Source organism: Mustela nigripes, chromosome 7 (assembly GCF_022355385.1).
Source record: "Mustela nigripes isolate SB6536 chromosome 7, MUSNIG.SB6536, whole genome shotgun sequence".
In the NCBI taxonomy this organism is placed as follows: domain Eukaryota; kingdom Metazoa; phylum Chordata; class Mammalia; order Carnivora; family Mustelidae; genus Mustela; species Mustela nigripes.
In genome coordinates, this window is record NC_081563.1 from 87983557 (window position 1) to 88003676 (window position 20120).

Consider the following 20120-nt stretch of genomic DNA (forward strand, 5'->3'; position numbering starts at 1 on the left):
ACGTTACAATGACTACTCTACCCCACGGCGCTGCTTCCGACAACTACCGCCCCTGCCTCACAGGCTAACCTTTACAGAGGCGGTTGAGCCCAGCCCACACACAGGTGGCCAATGAGACTGCAACACACAGGGAAAACTGCACAGTCACGCTCGGTCAGCAATACGGGTGGCCAATTGAATTCCAATTCACCATAGCAGATATAGGCGTGCCCCACTGATTGGATGTCTCCATCCAGCTGGCCCGCCCCTATATCTAGGGTTTGCAAGTAAGTTCCTCTGGGAGGGGCAGGGTCAATCCAAGCTTACAAGGAAATGGCTCCCTCTGGCCAGCCAAGCCCCTACAAGCACCATGGTGGAGGTAACTAGCACTGTGTCTGGTGGTGTTTGTGGGAATAGGAGCCTGTTCTCTCCTGGCCTCCTTATCAAAGTCTCCCAAAGTACTAGCTCATCCTAGCTCTGCTTTATTAACTCTTCATGCCTGAAACTGCCATGCAATGTCATGCCCTGAAAACACTTCTTAGGAAGGCCACCATAGCTCCTTTCAACCAGATCTCATCATACTTCCAATCTTTGCCTTCTTTGGTCTTTTTCAGAGATATCTTTTTGTGGCACCTGAAACCAGTTCTCAGAGTGGCCTCCTCCTTTGCACTCCATGACAGCACTGTTTTCTGGCTCTCTTTCTAGTTTTGTGTCCATCCTATATTTGCTTGAGTCCCTTTGTCTCCCACTCTTAAACACAGGATTCTGTCATTGGCCTTTTCCCTTGTACATAGCCTCACTAGGTCACAGTATTCACTTTTGGGGTTTTAACAACCAGTTACACTACAATATCCCTCAAATCCTTATTATTAATCCAGCGGTCTCCTTGGTAGTTCCATTTCACTGATAATTCCCACAGCATCTCAAGTATTTCCTGTTCAAAGCAGAAGACATCGTGTAACTTCTCCTATTCAAACATACTCTTTTGGATATCCTTTCCTATTTTGTGGCACCAACATCCATGCAATTGCCCAAGTCAGAGCCTTGGGGTCATCATCCCACACCTGCAGCCTCCAAGCCCTTTCTGTCGTTCTGTCATAAGTTCCTCAGCTGTCCTTGCTTCTCTAGTCCCCCTGCCACTGATTTAATTCCACTTCTTACCATCACACACCTGGGTCATTTTCTCCCATTTCAACTTTCTCAGACCCATACATTAGGCCCCTCAAGAGACAGCTTTCAAAAATTCATATCTGATTATGTCACTAATCTGATCAATCTGTCCAAAAGCTCCAAATCTTGAGAATAAACACCCAAGTTTTCTGCTTATTCCAGAAATTCTGCCACTTCATGCCCTCCTCATCATTTCCTTCTTCAAACTTTACTAAGCAGAAAACCTAAAGAATTGGTAATTCCCCAAACAGCCTGCTCTTCTGTGCCTCTGTGTCTTTTGTATGCTATTCCCTTGTCCAGGGGTGTCTTGTCCTTATCTGCTCTTTGCCAGAGAATGTACTTACCTTAAACTTTGCTAAAACATTACCTCAATCTCCCAGGCATAATTAATTTTTCATTTATATTTATGATTTATTTTTAATGTAATTTTGTTTGTGATTAAACACAGTTTATCTGCTTACCTGTCTGTATTCTATACTGGTCTGTAAATTTCTCATGAACAATATCAGTATTAGACACACTTACAGAAAAATTGTACACTGAGTTTCTCAAAGTTGTAGATTATGTCTAGCACCAATAAGTTTCTTCCTGTGGATTAATTAAAGTGATTGTCTTTATAATTTTTACATTCCTCTGCACAGAAAAATATACTTTGGGGAATTTTAAACCATTGCAGAAATTGTATGTTTAACACCATATTCAATCAGATGAGAAAAAAATTAATTAAAGGCATCAGAACAGGAAAGGAAGGAGTGAAGTTATCTCTATGACATAATTTTATATGGGGAAAATCCTAAAGACTCAACCCAAAAGCTGTTATATCTAATCAGTGAATTCAGTGAAGTCAGAGATTACAAAATTAATATACAAAAATCAATAGCATTTCTATACATTAACAATGAAATTTTTGAAAAAACAATAAAGAAATTGGTCTTTACAACAGCATCAAAAACAATAGGATGCTTAGGAATAAATTTAATTAAGGATGTAAAAGATCTCCATTCTAAAAACTATAAGAGCTTGATGAAAATCAAGGAACACAAATAAATGGAAAGTCTACTGAGATCATGAATTGGAAGAATTAATATTGTTAAAATGTCAATACTGCTGAAAGTCATCTATAGATTGAGAGTAATTCCTGTCAAGATACCAATGATGATTTTTATAGATGTAGAAAAAACACTCTTAAAATTCATATGGAGTCACAAAGGAGCCTAAATAGCCAAGGATTTCTTGGAGCCTAAGAGTCAACTAAGATTGCTGTACAAATGCCATATCCTCAGTGACTTAAACAACAAAAATTTATTTCTCATAGATCTGTCTAGGTGTTGGCCAATTCAGTTCCTGGGGAGAGCTCTCATCCTGGCTTGTCCATGGTGGTCTTCTCACTGTCCTCACATGGCAGAGACCAGAGACAGAAAACAAGCTCTCTTCTGTTTCTTCCTTCTAAGACATCCCATAATAATGGCTCTACCCTCATGATCGAATTACTTCCCAAAGATCCCACTTCCCAGTGCTGTTACTTGGGGATTATAGTTTCAACATTTGAATTTGGGAGACAGGGAACTCTGACATTTGAATCATAGCAAAGATCCTGGTAAGAACCAGTGAATCCCATGGTTGGGAGCCCATGTTACACTTTCTTTGTTATGTGCATCCCTTGGTCAGAAATAATGTACCATGACAATGAATAAGGATTCCTTTTAATGTGAGAATAGTGTTTCTAACAGGAGACCTATGGTAGGGAAGTCAATTCCATAACTGAAGTGTGTGTCCATCCACAAAAGGGTGGGTTCTATATCCCCAGTGGCCACCATATGGCCACTGGGGTATGGATGGTTCCTCTGAGGAATGGTGCAGGAAGGGATTTCAGTGTTGTCTGTGCTGTTGGCTTGCTGGTCATCCTTCTCCCTGCTGTTGTTTCCTGCTGCTGCTCCCCATTGTCCAACCCTCACCAGAGATGAGTGTTAAGACATCAGACTTCCTTATTTTTAGATGAGGAATTCCCACAGGGCACAGTAGCAAGGTCCAGTTCCTTTCCTCTCTATCCATCACTCCCCCTGAGCCCCAGCATCAGATCTTTTCCTTATTTTTATTTGATATCTTTTTTCATAGACACAACAAAGTGTTATTGTGAACTTCACAATCACATGGGTGAGAATAAATGATTACTTTCATTTTACAACATTTAATTTCTCTTGTATTTGATTACTGAGGTACTGTCTCTTGACAGTTGTATGCTTTTTATGCATTTCTACCTGCCACATCCCACCTGCCTACCTCTTGTTGTCACAAAAGGTTAGAAATTGTCCATCATCAACTCCAGAAAGGTTAATTATGACTAAAAACCTAAACCCCTCCAATACTCCACATATAAACACCAGCCAGCAATAAAATTTATTTTCTCATTACGTGTGTCTAGTTCTCTCTATTATCAGGAGTAAAGCCAGCATGTAAATCACAGAGAGCTAGAATTCTGCTGGCATTCCATTACATAAGGTCTCCCATTGGAAATCAGGCCTCAGGCACAGTAATAAAACAGAGCTAACAGTAGCAATGAAAGAGCCCAGAATGTACAGGCTATCACGAAGAAAAGGAGCGACTGTTTCATTATTGTTGCTTGGTTATACTTTACTATTTTATTTGTATGGAAACTATTTACTTGATAAAGAACACTCAAGATACAGCAACTTCCCTTTTGTTGCTTCAACAGGAGATAAGATAAAATTCAAATGCACACATTAGATCATTACCTTCTTGATAGCGTTTCATCACTGGAGAAATAAGTATCAAGATTTTTAATGATTTGTAAGAATGCAAAAAATAAAGTCAACATTAGTGTCTTGGATTGAAATAAACCTGTGATTAACACTTCAAGACCTAGAGCCTACAGCTCCAGATAGAAATTATACTTCTCACCCAGCAGGGTGTTTTCCATTAAATTAAAATGTTCAATATTTCTGCACGCATTAGCTTTACTAATTGAGACTAATCTAATGCTCTCAAAAGGCTGAAAAGCAAATATGCAGAAGCACAAATATTACAGGATTTTCTGACTGATTAGCACTGTTTCTATAAACAGGTGGCACAGTGGTTGGCCTGTTTGGTGGCACACTATTAGACCTTGATGAAAAATGTTAATTTTCATTTGTGTTAATGGCCTTTGACATCAGTGCTTCACACACTGCTCGCTGGCCTTCTCAGTGGGTACGGATGCCAGCCTCTCTCAGGATGGCTTGCCATTTGCATTAAGTATTCATCCCAGAGATAAACAGTCATGGCCTGACACAATACAAATGGTGGATTTGGAGACATCTGAGCAAGCCCTTAGGGATGGAGAAAAAAAAGAATGTGAGGGGTTTGCTTTCTTGAAAGTCAGTGGAGTCTTTGCAAAGCTGCTGGTGATCATCGTATACAGATGGCACAAATGCATATACGCCACATCTGTTTACATCAAGCTGTAAAACTCCCCACGCCTATCTGTGTGGCCATTCAGTATCTATTCATTTATTCCACAAATACTCTTTCAGTGGATGTATTTACTAGGTACAGTTCCAGAAACTGCTCTCATGTAGCCTGTAAGTCTAGCGGTAAGAATCAGATAAAAACACATAACCCTGTGCTAGCATAACCTCACGGAGAAAAATCCCCTGCCTTCATGGAAAGATGATTTCTTTAACAGGTGCATACTAATTGTAAAGCGGAGCACCCTCCTCCACAGCTGAACTCCGCGTGGGTGTTTCTGGAGGTGGGGAGAAAGAGTTGGGGTACTCCAAAACAGACCTGAATTTAAAAGGAAAGGAAAATAGAATAAAGAAAAAGAGAAATTAAAACAAAGAGGGAGAGAATGAAAATGAGACGGAAAAAACAAGAAGAATAAAATGAGAAGAAAGTCAAGGGGGAAGCAATCTCCGGTAAATGAGCAGTGACAGAGTCCCTGGGAGTGGTGCCAGAGATGACTCCATCCATCCTAGAGCTCCGTGAGGTGCACGGCGTGAGTCTCATTCATTCCTCACACACACACACAAACAGAATGATGAATAGAAGGTGCACATTTCATACCATACAATGAAAATGCTTCCAACATGTGCCTGCGAGCCTTACTGTACAAACACACCTTGCATGGAAAAGACAAGTATGACGTGGGTATTGATGCCTGTTAGCTTCCTGAAGAAGTGTGGCAACAGAACTTCTTATGTATAAAAGGGGAGAGTATTTCTCACTGGCTTCTTTTAGAATCTCTCCAGAGATAGATAATGATCTTAAGCTATGCTTTCTTATTGGGTCTACTGCAAATGATAACCTTAACGCTGATAACAGACGGAGTCAGTAAGGGTGGAAGAAAAGCCATTTTGGCAAAACTCAAGTAAGTAAACCTGTCTACACAGGTTCCTGCCAGCCTTTAGAAGAAAGAGATCATTCATTCAACATGTAACCAAATACTCATTATGCGCCTCTACTGTGTCAGGATCTGGGTTTGGCTCTTGTGATAGAACAGTTGAACAAGATTGGCCAAGTCTCTGCCCCATACAACTCCAATCTTCCATATTTGTCTCCCTGCCCTCCCTGTCTTCCTACCTCTCTGTAGGAATCCACCCACAGGAAGGAGGGAGAGTGACCCGTTAGGGTGAGTTTTGAATCTCAGTGTTCTAGGGTTTAACCTTGAAAGTTCTCTTCTATTTCTCTTTCTACTTCTTATGTTTTTTGTTCTGCCAGGATGGGTGAAGCTCTTCCCTTGGGGCCATTCCAAACACGGGAGGAAAACAAGATCCATCCTGCTGTCTCTCATGTCAGGAAATGCTGCAGATGATCCTGCTCCCCTCATCCCTCATCTGTAGCAAATTTTACAATTGAGATAGTAATCAGAAGCAGTCTGGTGATGACGTTTTGTTGAAAAGAACTAGGAATGCCTAAATCCTAGTGTGATCTGACTGCACCCTCCTTTCCATGAGCTTTCTGAGAGCCATTATGCACCAAGGAAAGCAACAACAGCAAAGAAACATTTTATGTTCAGTCGTGATATTGGTCCCTAGATTCATTGCAAAACTCCTGCAACTTACAGAGGGACACATGCTGGCTCCATTTTCTAGGTTAAGGACACTGAAGGATGCAGACCACATCTGTTCATCTCCTCGTAGGTTGGGTGGAGGTTCAGAGGACTTCTTTCTCTTGAAGGCATCACTACCAACCACTCTGCCTAAAGCCCTCCTTAGTTAATTTTCCTAAGGTGGAGTGAGCATTGTAAACATACTTGGATGCAAATTGGGAAGTAACTGACTATATTTAAGCTGCATCTGTCTACATCCTGTACACTTCTCAGTAGTCTTCCAAGGCTTAATTCTGATCTTTGATCCGAGACCTTAATATTGCAGTAATGAGTAGTATAGGTTCCCATATTAGACCTTAGGGGGTCTTTTCTGATGCACTTCCCACCTGTAACCACTTGGATCTGTGATATCACTTGGTTGTCATTTCTGTGATACTGTAGTCTTGTATCCACCCCTCATAGTGTTTGGAGCCCAGTCCTTAAGAGGCTACTTGATGACAAATACCATTGATCTCCAAAAATGGATTTCCTGGATCATGATCTGAAGCCCATAGATAATTTCACATATCTTCATGCCTCTCTACTTCTGCATTAAATGTTACAGCCACATTGGAGCTCCAGAGTCAACCACTGCTTCAAACATTCACATTTGGGCAATCAAGCTTTCCCTGCTTTGTTGCATGCCTGCCTTCACATCCATCTACCATTTCTCACTTTCCTGTTATGCTGGGTGGTGTTCACCTAAAAAATGGAAGAGTGATTTATTTTACCAGAAAATATGTATCTATTTGAGAATTGTAATTAAAGATAAGCAAGCTATTGAAAAACCATAAACAAGTCCAATTTTATAGAGAAGTAGGAAGTTGGGAGGGATTCTTTTGAATGAAAGTCCATTGAAAAAAGCAAGATTTCAAGGTGATGACAATTTCTCATGGACTGACTTATAGGAATAGTCAATTTCTTATAAGAAATACAATGTACACCTGTCCCTGCTGGGGCTTGTAACTGATGATTCTTTCCCATTGAGGATTCTTCTATTGGGTCTGTAGCTGACAATTGTGCCTATAATTGGTATTGAGAGGCAGGGTTACCTGTTCTGGTCTCCCCTTCCAGCATCAGGATTCCACTTTAGTTAGTTCCCCTTTATTAATTTCCTCAGTGGTAACATCTTACAGACAAGCTCCTGCCTCCTCCCCTCCATTCTAGTTAACACAGAGCAATCAAACCTCCTATGCAATGACTTTCCTCCCTTCCTATAACTTTCCTCCCTGGTGCTCTCTTCATGTTTCAGATTCCCTGTACTTCATACCTTGTCAATTTCTTCCCCGATCAAGATGTTTCTTCAAAAAGAGAAGACAAGAGATGTGTTACTTCCAAATGGCATTAAGCCAATCTGGTTCATTTTAAACCAGAATTCTCCATAGCGAAAGGCAAGCTCTCTTTGTTATAGGAACATAGAGCATTGAGGATCGGGTGCGAGAGATGTTCGTGAACATAAAGACCTCCAGTAAGACAGAACTAGGGTTACTGTCCTATACCCTGAGATTCCTCTTCCCTGAAGATTCCTTCCAGCGTTCTGTCCTCAACCTGCTTTCTCTGTTATACAGAAGCAGCCAGATTCACCTTGGAGCTTCAGGAAGCTCTCTGCCTACACGTGCCTGTGCAGATGCAGAGAGAAAAACCAAGGTGGCAAACATCACAGTTTCCAATCTTTGCAGAGACTCAGGAGTCCTCCTTTCTTTCAACATTTTTTCAGATTCACACGTGATTATAGCCATGATGTTTTTATTATATGTTGATTAGGGAAAAGCATAATGGTGAAAAATTATGAGATTATTCAATAATTTTTTTTGTTAATGTTGAATTAAGCATAACAATCCACACATCTTTAGAAATAACCCTACGTATGGCCAAATAAAGTTATGTGTTCAATCCGCTGATCATGCATGGTGCATATTTGGGGGTCCAGATGCCTGGTTTTGATCCCACAGTCCTACAAGTGTCTGCCTCACTGGGTCTATGTGCTTAGACTGTGGACAGATTTCCCATTGGTAATAAGAACTTTTTGGTTTATCCCAAGATGTTTACCATCAGGAAGACAATCTTAGTCCTCTTTCCCCTGCTGGAAACAGGATTTTGGGGAAATGACAAGAGGTTCATGTGGCCAGTTTGGGATCCATGTCCCAGATGAGAACAGTGGGCAAGGATGAGGTCAATCTCCAGAGAAGAGGAGGAAAGCCACCTTTCTCCTCAGATCAAACCCAAATTGCACTGTGCTTTTCATCTTGCACATTTATTTAGTCTCAATTGTCAAGGAATAACTGATCCTCCCCCATGGAGAGGAAAGCAATTTGGTCATCTTTCAAATGAACAGTGCTTTCCTTTGACCATCCAAACAATGTCATATTCTTATTAAGTAAGGATCAGAATTTTCTTCTCTCTGTGATGAAATGTAAAAATTCCATTTATAAAACAGAAACCATATTTTCACATTTCCCCTTTATCCCTAAGGTGAAAAAAAGGAAGTTCTGATTAAAACCTTATCTATTCCCTTGATGAGGCTGTCACTGGTAATTCCTTACTCCTTGCTAATTTTGGAGAAACTATTGCATACATCAGTTTACTCTCTTAGTAAGTCTTCTGTGAGTCATCAGAATTATGACTTGTCAAAGACAAATCTTCTAAAGCAATATATTTTAAAGATAGGAAAAGCTTCCAAAGATTTGTACATCCACCTTTAAGGAAGAGATACAAATTAAATCTTCAATTTCTTTTCTGAAGTTCATGAATAAAATTCACTGCATGAGTAAATTCTATCACTGAGACTTGCACAGGGTCTAAATATACTGTGGTTTATTAATTTCATTTTCTTACAAAGGAAACACTTTTTCCAAAGGGGCAATGAATCTAATTAATGCCAGGAATGACCCTATCCTAAGTTCAAGTAATCATGGAGTTGAATAAGGGACACTTCAATTCTCACCTTACTTGAGAGAAATATGCCTTTTCAGTATTTATTATTGAGCATCAACTGTGCATCAGATTTTGGTAGCAGTGAAAACAAGAAGGTGAATAAGACAAATTCCTGTAAGCTTGGGAGAGCAGCACAGGGAGCAAAGGAAGCACACAGGAGCTAACTAGTTGAATCCTGGGGAGATCAAAGAAAGCTTTCCAAGGAAGGAACATCTCAATTGAGACCTAAAGAAAGAATAGGTGTTATAGGGAAGTTATTCTAGTGATCCTCAAAATAGGGATTACCCATTGGTGCCATCACTGTCAAGGCAAGATAACTGCAAACTTGAAAGTAGGCCCTGAGAAGCTTCTATAGCAATTTACATTACTGTGACATCCAAGCATGTGATCAGCAGGCTTATGTTTTATCTTTTTTATTTGTTATTTTCTAATAATTTTTATTGTATTTTATTTTAAAAAAGTATTATTTTGCCATGAATTGGAAGTTTGGTCCTTTCCCCACCATTGATTTGAGAAGCAGTGATCTAGTCAATGATGTATGAATGAGGGAGATTCAGGTAGAGGGTACAAGACAGCAGATTCTGAAGATACAGAGAGGGTAGGCAATTCTGGGAGCTGTGGTTCCCTCAGAAGATTCCACCGTCCCCAAGTACATCTGCATTATGTATAATCCAGAAGCACTCCTTTCTGTAATTTTCAAGATTTATAACATTGTGCATGCTTTTTCTGTGCCTGACACTATGTTAAACACTTTTCTGTGTTACCTATTCTTTACAACCCTCTGATACTCTTTATTCGTGTTCTGTAAATGAGAAAAATAAGACTTACCGGAAGTTAAGCAACTTGGTTGGGGTCAGATCCCAGGCTCCAGCCCAGAAATCTCTGACTTCACTCATTCTTCTAGTCCAGCTTAGAATTGGTTATGCTCCAGCCTCATAGAGTCTCCACATTCAGGGCTTCCCATTGTCTCCTAAGAAGTTGCTGAGACATTTCCATTTCTCTCCCCTCCACCGTTACCCTCAGAATTGTCTCTCCTTCAAACAATTTTGCTTGCTCAACCCTACTTCAAAAAGAAATAAGTTTATAGGGGCATCTGGGTGGTTCAGTGGGTTAAGCCTCTGCCTTTGGTTCAGGTCATGATCTCAGGGTCTTGGGATGGAGGTCTGCATCCCGTTCTCTGCTCAGCAGAGAGCCTACTCCCCGCCCCCAACCTGCCTCTCTGCCTACTTGTGATCTCTCTCCCTCTGTCAAATAAATAAACAAAATCTTAAAAAAAGAAAAATAGGTCTATAACCCTAGAGTTGTTTCCTTTCCCTGCACAAGAACAAAGCTTTCAACTTGTTTACCTTAGATCTGCAGTGAAAGATGATCATGGTTTACGTTATCAAGAAACACACATATCATTTTGATTTCTGACCCATTTGCCTCCAAGAACACTTGCTAGTGTAATTCTCAACCACCAGATTTTTTTAAACTTTTATGAGGATTCTTTTTTTTTCCCCCTTCCTTTCTGATCTTTCTGAACCAAATCAGGGATGATGATAACTGCAATAAAGTCTGCTGTGATGGCTGGTTCTCCCTGAAATGAGGCTTTCTCTGACAGCAGGGTGCTGCTAGCTCATTACACAGCTGCTTTGCTTTGTACTTTGTACCACCTCCTGCAACTGTTCTCCAGGTTGCAAGGAGCTTGCCAGCTGACAGAGTAAACAAATGGCCATGCACTCTGATTGCAAAACTTTCTAAAATGCAAACATCTCTTGCAAGTACCAAGACAGAAAGCTTTTTTTGCTTTGTTTTGTTTTGTTTGAGCATATTCCAGTCATCAGAGAGGCAAACTCCCCATGAGTGCCTGTGGCGATAAAAGGCTTTGAGTCTATTGCATGAGGGGTGACCATATGGACAGTTTCTCTGAAGGCAACCATGAATAGAATTTTATTTCAGAGAATTTCAAGGGGAGAAAAAGGTATTGGAGATTATCTAAAATAATCTGAGCTATTTTATAAATTTAATTTAAAAATCTTTCCTTATACTCCCTTCTTAAACACACTACGATATCAGCATATTCAGCCTAAGAGCCATAGCTTTACCCTCATTTCTTTATCCAGAGAGAATATGTAAAGAGAATAAAGGAGGAAAGGGATAAGGAGGGGGTGTGAGGAGAATAATTAGCACTAGGAGAGGGAACGTTTTGACTTACTGCTGAATCAGATGGGAGCCCAAACTCCATTTAATAAGATGATTTTCTTCAATTCTATTTTGACCTTTACCTCGCTTCATTTCACCCTTTGAAGGCATATATCATGCTCACTACTTTAGTCAGCTTATGGGGTCTCTTTCTTGCTCTTGAATATCTCATTTCAATGATATTTAAATCTAGGACCTTACTATCTATATAACTAAAGTAAAAAGTGAGCTAATTCTAATAAGTTAGCATTATTTGCCCTTATTTTCCAGATTTCTGCTTAAATAGTTTGCTTTTTCGTTGGCCTCAACTATCTAGTATTCTTGGGTTGTTTAGTTGGTTCGATAATTAGTTGATTAAAAAAATTTTCTTTCCATGTCTGAAAGACAACAAAAATTGTTAATATTAAAAGTTGCCTCCTTAAGATCCCTTACTCAATATCCTCATTTTAATTTGAATCTTGAACTTGAATCTGGAATATTCACCAAGCTCAACAAGTGTTGGCTGACAGGCTTCAACAGGAACAGTGTTCTTGCACTTCTTCATTTTCTCCTTCACAGATTCAATAATGCTGCCTTCCTAAGTGCTTGATTCCTTTAAAAACAAAAAAAATAGTTAGCAATGGGAGGATTGATACAACTCAGTGAATGGCGGGGCACTTATTTTTATTGTTATTTTCACTAATATTTTGTGATTTTTAAAATTAATATTTACTGTATCTTATATTTGTCTTCAGAGTTTCTTGTAGTTTACAATGCCCATTCAAGTACATCATTTATCCTCAGAATAACCATATGAAAGTCTTTAGTAATCCATATGTGTGTCCCAGTTAATTTTGTCTAAAACATGAACATTGAATTTTTACTTCATAATGGAGATTCTGAGTACAAGTGTCTTTCATGTGATCTGCTTTCCACAATTGTTACAAAAAGGAGTGGCTCCACCTTTGTCCTCTCTCACCTGTTATATAGAATGCTCTAGGGCAGTTTTGGATTACTAACTGGATACCAGGTATGTATCAGGTGATAAGGAGGTATCAGATGATATCAGGTGTATCAGATGATAAGGACATCCTTATCACAGGCCCATTTTCAAATTTCCAAAAAAAAAAAAATGCTTTTATTTTGAAATTCTCACCAACTAATAATGTTCAATAATACTATTCTTCCAGAAGTAGTAGAGTGGAGGGCAGTACATCTCAACCACATGCTCATTAGACCCACTAGGATTGATACAACTCAGTGAATGGTGGGGCACTTATTTTTATTGTTATTTTCACTAATATAATAGGACATGAGGCATTGTGTTAAAATGTGCCCATTTCCAAGCCAAGTGCCAGTGTCTCCTACTTTGAAGCCAAATAAATCCAAATTGTTGAGGGTGGAGCCAGGCACTGGTCATTTTTTTGGTAAAGACTCCCCAGTTATTTGTAATACACAACAATATTTTTGTATTTCTCAAACCATGTTTGAGAACCATTATGCAGTAGAAATTTCTCCAGCTTTTAATTCAAAAACATCTGGCTAATTACCTGTGGTATAAATTAGGGTAGCTTACTAATTTCTCTGAACCACAATTTTCTTATCCATAAAAATTCAAAATTGTTCTTGTCTCACAAGGTTAATGAAAGAATTACATGAGAGTATGTGAATGAGACCAGCACACTAATGGTCAAATAATAACTTTTCAATAAATAATAGGTTTCCTCCCCTGTCCTACCTAACATTTGAACCTGCATTTTTCTGAGAATCACAATATTAGAAACATGATGCTTATGTCACATAATCAAAGATAATCACATCTGTTTATGTTTTCCTAGCAACAAGACTTGGAGTTTTCTAGAAATGAAGAAAAGAAACTCTTGCACATACTATGTTCGCATATGATGGACTACTAGAAATGCCCCCCAAGCAACTAACTTAGAGTATGATTTTCCCAGTAGACAACAGTAGATCTAGTGCTTAAGCACTAAGACTTATGAGCTTTTGAAACTACTTTTATTGATAGCATATTTAAATTCAAGGCTAAGTATCATTTTGGAAAAGTTCCAGAAATATACAGTAAGTCCTCATCCTACAAGAACCTGTCACAAAGTACATAAGGCTTAAAATAACCAGACTGAAGCCAAATGGAACTTCAAGACCAAAGTCAAATTTTGAATTATTCCCTGGCCAACTACTAACAAGCACTTATATGTCTAACTTGAGAAGCCACAAAACATCTGATCAACCACTATCTGGTTTTTATTTTGTTACTTGATATTGATAATCTACAGCATAAAGGCAAGATAAATGTCCCAGAAGAGGAAATAAACTCAGAAACTAGAAATACAAGAAACCAATAAAATATAATTTTTCTTACTTCATAGTTTGGGAGTAAGTAATAATTACATCTAGGAATGACCAGAGATAATAAACAGATCAGTAATGTAATTGAGGGGGAGTGACAAATGTTTCACTTATTTAAGAAGGAAGGTGATTTGGAAGCTATTGCTAAGCACACTGACATGCTTCAAACCACCCGATGTATTTTTTGGATTGTTGTAACATTTGTTATTGTATATTGAACTGCATACCTCAAAATTTCTATAACTTAGGGGTGCCTGGGTGGCTCAGTGGGTTAAAGCCTCTGCCTTCGGCTCAGGTCATGATCTCAGGGTCCTGGGATCAAGCCCAGCACCGGGCTCTCTGCTCATCAGGGAGTCTGCTCCTCCCTCTCTCTCTGCCTGCTGCTCTACTTGTGATCTGTGTCTGTCAAATAAATAAATAAATAATCTTTTTAAAAAAATCTCTATAACTTGGACTTTACATTAACTTAGGGAAGCCCTTTACCCCTCCTAGTCCAAATGCACAATCCTTTGGTGTTGTTAATAATTCAGGTCACTCTGCCATGGAACAAATGATTATGCCCCACTCCCCATCCTTATGTTGTAGCCCTAATTTCTAGTGTGATGATACTTGGATATGGGGCCTTTGGAAGGTAATTAAGCAATGGTGGCAACTGGTGATGGGATTTGCGTCTTCAGAAGAGACACCATAGAGTCTAATCTCTCTCTCTCTCTGCCATGTAAGCCCATAGTAAGAGAGTAGCACCTATAAGTCAAGAAGAGGATTTAGAATGAAACCTGCTTTGCCACACTTTGTCTGGGACTTCCCAGACTCCTGAACTATGAGAAATAAATGTCTGTTGCCTAAGCCACCCACTCCTTAATATTTTGTTATAGTTGCCAAGCAGACTAATACAAATGAGTGAATAGTGACATAGGGAAACAAAGAGACTGGAGGGAATCCAAGAGCGTTCTTTGTAGTTGGAATCCTCTACCCCAGCTGACACTACTCAGTGTAATTGATAGAAATAATTACTTCTGGTTGGATGCACTACTACCCATCCTGAATTATAGTCCCATCTTTCATTAATATTGGCCATATATTATTTGTGATTACCTGTATCTAGAAGAGACTTTCCTAAATGTAGGTTAGTGAAGACGGGGCAGGTTCTTGCTAATAGCATTACATGTTTCAGAATGAATTAACAATTAATCATCCATCCTTATCATTTTCTAAAGGGCAAGCCATCTATTTAATATGAAATAATAATTACATACCTTAATTATAAGAACCTAATAATGAATACATAACTTCTGAAGAGAGGAACCCAAGAAGCTTCCATGTCTGTTTTTAAACCACTTGCTAGCCAACCTCAATTTCCTCTTATCTCATATGCTGAGCTTACTCCCTAAAACAGTGGTTCTTAAAGTGTTGTCCCCTAGCCAGCAGTATCAGCACCTCCGGGGAATCTATTAGTTATGTCCTACCCCAGAAACTGAACCAGAAACCCTGGGAGTTGGGCTAGAAATGTGAATCTTAATATCTCTAGGTAATTGTACATACACTAAACTTAAAGACCACTGTCCTAGAGCAAGGTGATACCTAAAAACATGCATTAACCACATCAGACAATGTAGATGATCACAGGAAGCTATTTATAGACACTGTTATGGCAGATTCCCTCCAAGATTATCCTATGTCCCACTCTGAAGGAAGATGACCTATAATTCAAAAGCCATTTTTAAGCACCCATTTATTATTATATATAAAAGAAATAAGGACTATTCTAACAAATCCTTGCACTTAGAAAAATTACATGAGACATCACTGTAGAGAACAATAAACCCATTAGTCACTACCCAAATCTGTCCAAATAAATAAACAATTTAGAGCCAGTAAACAAAGAAACCCTTAGAAGAAACCAAAGTATCCACTTGTGGTAGTTGCACACAAAATTCAAGGAGTTATGTGAGATATGGGGATTCATCTTCATCTTTATTCATTTAGGCACATGGAATGCATGCTGGGTAGCTACAGAGCAGCCTTGTTTAGTAATTAGTTTCTGTATCCAGGGGGAAGGTGATCTGGGTTTGTGAATCAGTCCACTGAAGGGCTGTCAGGGCTGACCTGTATGCCCAAGCTCACCTCACCTCTTGGCCACTCTTGACCATCACAGGAAGTATTATCAGGCTCAGCTTCAGTCCAATGTCTGAGACTGGAAACAGGTTCTCCTGGTCTCTCTGATGTCCTTAAACTATTTTCTGCTATAGGGAAGCACTGGTGTCTCCATCATGTGATATGGTTGGGTCTTTCTTACCCCGAAATACGCTTCTCCCCACCACCACTACATCATATATGATCTGAAGTAGACTTGAGCCTGAACCACACTTTATCTATGTAGTTGCAGGCCTATTCAGGTCCTCAGGCCCTTGCCTATCTCAGCTTGGTTTGCTCTCCTTCTCAGTCTGCCCTCAGGCCCTGGCCTATCTCAGGTTGGTTTGCTCTCCTTCTCAATTTTTCAACCTCTAAAATCTTTTTCTTTGTTTTAGTTTTCATTGTATTTTATTTGAGAGTAAATAGAGACACGATTCGTTTTTTGAAATATTATCCCTGAATCAACAGAGATATTTCTACCATTTCTACCATTCCTGAATCAACAGATATTTCTAGAACAAACCATTTAAATTTGCCCTAGGTAAAAATTTAAAAAGCATTATTAAAAATACAATTTTTAAAAAATTGTATTTCTTCCTCTAAGAATATGGTTATTAGATCATATAAATCCTCCTCTCATCACTTATATATGTTAACATAATATACAAAATACATGTTATATATAATTTATATATATAAACATATATATAACATATATAAAACATACATAAAAACATATAACAAAACATGTTATATATTATATCTTAACTATATTATGTATGTGTGTGCAACTTCGTTAGCTCTCAATCTCTATGAATTCCTCTATGAATTCTCTGCTATTGTGTATTATTGTATTTTTGAAAAGTAGACACTAAAATCTCAACTCAAATGAAATTATTAGGTAACAGTCCAGTTACTACCTGGAGAGAATGGAACTTTAGACAATATTTTCTCTGGAAGCAGTCCCCAGCCTAGAATTTAAAATTCAGGGTGGTACAAAGTATAAAGGCTGCTAGAGAGAATCTTCAGGTGAATAGTACTCCATAGCCACTAAGAGATAGAAAGTTCCTGAGAGTCATATGTATTATTTTTTTCAAGATTTAACTCTTTATTTTTTTATTTAGTTTTTTTTTTCAACATTCCAAGATTCACTGTTTATGTACCACATCCAGTGCTCCATGCAATATGTGCCCTCCTTAATACCCACCACTAGGCTCACCCAACCTCCCACCCCTGTCCCTCCAAAACCCTCAGTTTGTTTCTCGGGTCCACAGTCTCTTATGGTGTGTCTCTCCCTCTGATTTCCCACAAGTCACTTCTTCTCTCCAACTCCCAATGTCCTCCATATTATCCCTTACACTCCACAAGGAAGTGAAACCATGTGATAATTAACTCTCTGCTTGACTGATTTCACTCAGCATAATCTCCTCCAGTCCCATCCATGTTGATACAAAAGTTGGGTATTCATCCTTTCTGATGGAGGCATAATAATCCATTGTCTATATGGACCATATCTTCTTTATCCATTCGTCCATTGAAGGGCATCTTGACTCTTTCCAGTTTGGTGACTGTGGCCATTGCTGCTCTGAACATTGGGGTATGGATGGCCCTTCTTTTCACTACATCTGTATCTTTTGGGTAAATACCCAGTAGTGCAATTGCAGGGTCATAGAGAAGCTCTATTTTTAATTTCTTAATGAATCTCCACACTCTTTTCCAAAGTGGCTACACCAACTTGCATTCCCACCAATAGTGTAAGAGGATTCCCCTTCCTCCACATCCTCCCCAATACTTGTTGTTTACTGTCTTGTTAATTTTGGCCATTCCAACTGGTGTAAAGTATCTCAATGTGGTTTTGATCTGAATCTCTCTGATGGCTAGTGAGGATGAACATTTTTCATGTGTCTGTTAGCCATTTGTATGTCTTCTTTGGAGAAGTGTCTGTTCATGTCTTCTGCCCATTTTTTGATGTGATTATCTGTTTTGTTTGTGATGAGTTTGAGGAGTTCTTTATAGATATCAGCCTTTTGTCTGTAGTGTCATTTGAGAATATCTTCTCCCATTCTGTGGGTTCTTCTTTGTTTTGTTGACTGTTTCCTTTGCTGTGCAGAAGCTTTTGATCTTGGTGAAGCCCCAAAAGTTCATTTTCACATTTGTTTCCTTTTCCTTTGGAGACATGTCTTGAAAGAAATTGCTGTGGCTGATGTCAAAGAGGTTACTGCCTATGTTCTCATCTAGGACTTTGATAGATTCCTACATATGTATTATTTTAAGAGCCATGTGGGAAAAATACTGACCTTAGCATCAGATAAACTTTGCAGTATGATCTTTGATTTTTTTAAGCTTTGGTTACCTTATCTGTAGAAGTATATATCATAATATCTACTTCACAATGTTTGTGTCCAAATTTAAAAAAAAAATGTTGAACTGTGGCTAGAACAAGAAAAGAAAAGAAAAATAGTTTCTTTCAATTAACAAATCTGTTAGCTATCAATTTTTCTACCTTCTGTAGCTTGTACCTGTAGGTCCCTATGGCTGGTAATGAAATGAGTTAATTGGAGAATCAGGACAAATAAGGGAAAGACAAAGAGCCCAACTATTGAGAATTCTGCACAAACAAAGCAGAACCATGAAAATAACTCATGGATCATTTTAAGAATCACAAAGCTTCCCATTGAACAGGACCTGAGTTCATCTCATACTAATTTAGAAACTCCGGTGAGATTTTTCTCCCCGAATTCTCTGTCAAAAAAGGCTACACAGGGGCTGTCAATGGCTTTCCTGCCAAAATAGATGTTTTGGCAGAGTTAACTTCAAAATAATGCAGGCAAAGAGGAAACACACATTACAAGCACCTGAGATAGATTTGATCTATATACATCTCCTTTCCCTCCAATGCCGTATTTTTATGCCTTGGCAGTAACATCGGTATTCATTCCTTCGCTCTTCGATACACCCAATTAATGTTTTCTGCAGATGATCTGTCACCCTGTGAGGCTGCTAAATGAATCAAGCTCATTAAGTGCTCCTCTTTTATTAAAAGCACAAGTCACATGTCTGCAATGTAGAAAAGCTATTAGTGAGGCCTCTTTCTGCCTCTTGTTTGAACATACCTTATACATAAATAAGTCAGCATGGAAAAGGATATGAATCAAGATAACTGGAGCCTGTCATGCAAGCTGGGAAAAAAAATGACTCCATGCCTCCTCTGAGGAACAGCCTATGCACTGTCGGTGGGCTCCTGGCAAAACAGGTATCAAAGGGGCAAAGTTTCTCAAATGGGTCAGGGTCAGGTTTCTCAAACCATTTCTCATCCGGAAAAACCATTATTTAAAAACCTCTTTCTAACAAAAGAAAGCATGGAATCCTAGATTCTGAATAAAGACCCCCCAAAATGATCTAGCCCAGTTGTTCTCAACACCTTTCATAAATAAGAATCATCTGGAATCTTTTAAAAAATAGCAATGTCTATTTTTAAACAAAGTGCCAATAAATCTCAAAGGACTAAAATGGTGCAGAGTCTGTTCTGTGACCACAACTGAATTACATTAAAAAGAGAGATCTCAAAAGTCCCAAACAGAAATGAAATAAAAGATTTTTAAATAATACACAGGTCAAAGAACAAATTATATATAAATTAGAAAGTATTTTGAACTGAATGAAAACAGAAATGCAATATATTAATATTTGTGGGATATAGCAAAAGAAGTGTTTAAATATAAATTTATAGCTTTAAATTAATATAATAAAAAAGTAGAAAAATTTTAAATCAGTCTGTGAGTCTACCTTAATAAATTAGAGAAAGAAGAGAAATTAAGCGCCAACCAAGCAAAAGACAAGCAATACTTAAAGTGAGTAAAAATCAATCCAATAGAATGTGGATTAGGGAATATAAATGAATAGGGAAAATAAATGAAATAAAAATATTTGTTGTTTTGGCGCTTCAAAAAGATCAGTAAAGTTGGTAAACCTCTAGAAAAAGTGATCAAGAAAAAGAGAAAAGGAGACACAAATAATTACTATCATAATTAAGAGAGAGAGACATCACAGAGATCCCAAAGATATTAAAGAGAAAATAAGGGGATATTATGAACACTTATGACAATAAATTTGAAAACTTAGATAAGATTTATAAATTCCTTGCAAGACAAAATGAACCAAAATTGACAGAAAAAGAAATAGACACCCTTAACATGTCAAAGAAATCTACTGATCAGCTAACCAACAGTAGTCCAGTGGAGAAGCCTCCAGGCTGAGATGGTGTCAGTGCTAGATTTTATCAAGCATT

The 20120-nt window shown here is 38.4% G+C and overlaps 1 pseudogene; it reads left to right on the forward strand.

Moving 5' to 3' along the window:
• Window positions 1–349: 349 nt before the first annotated feature.
• Window positions 350–20120, forward strand: part of LOC132022390 (casein kinase II subunit alpha-like) — a 36244-nt pseudogene continuing 16473 nt past the window's right edge.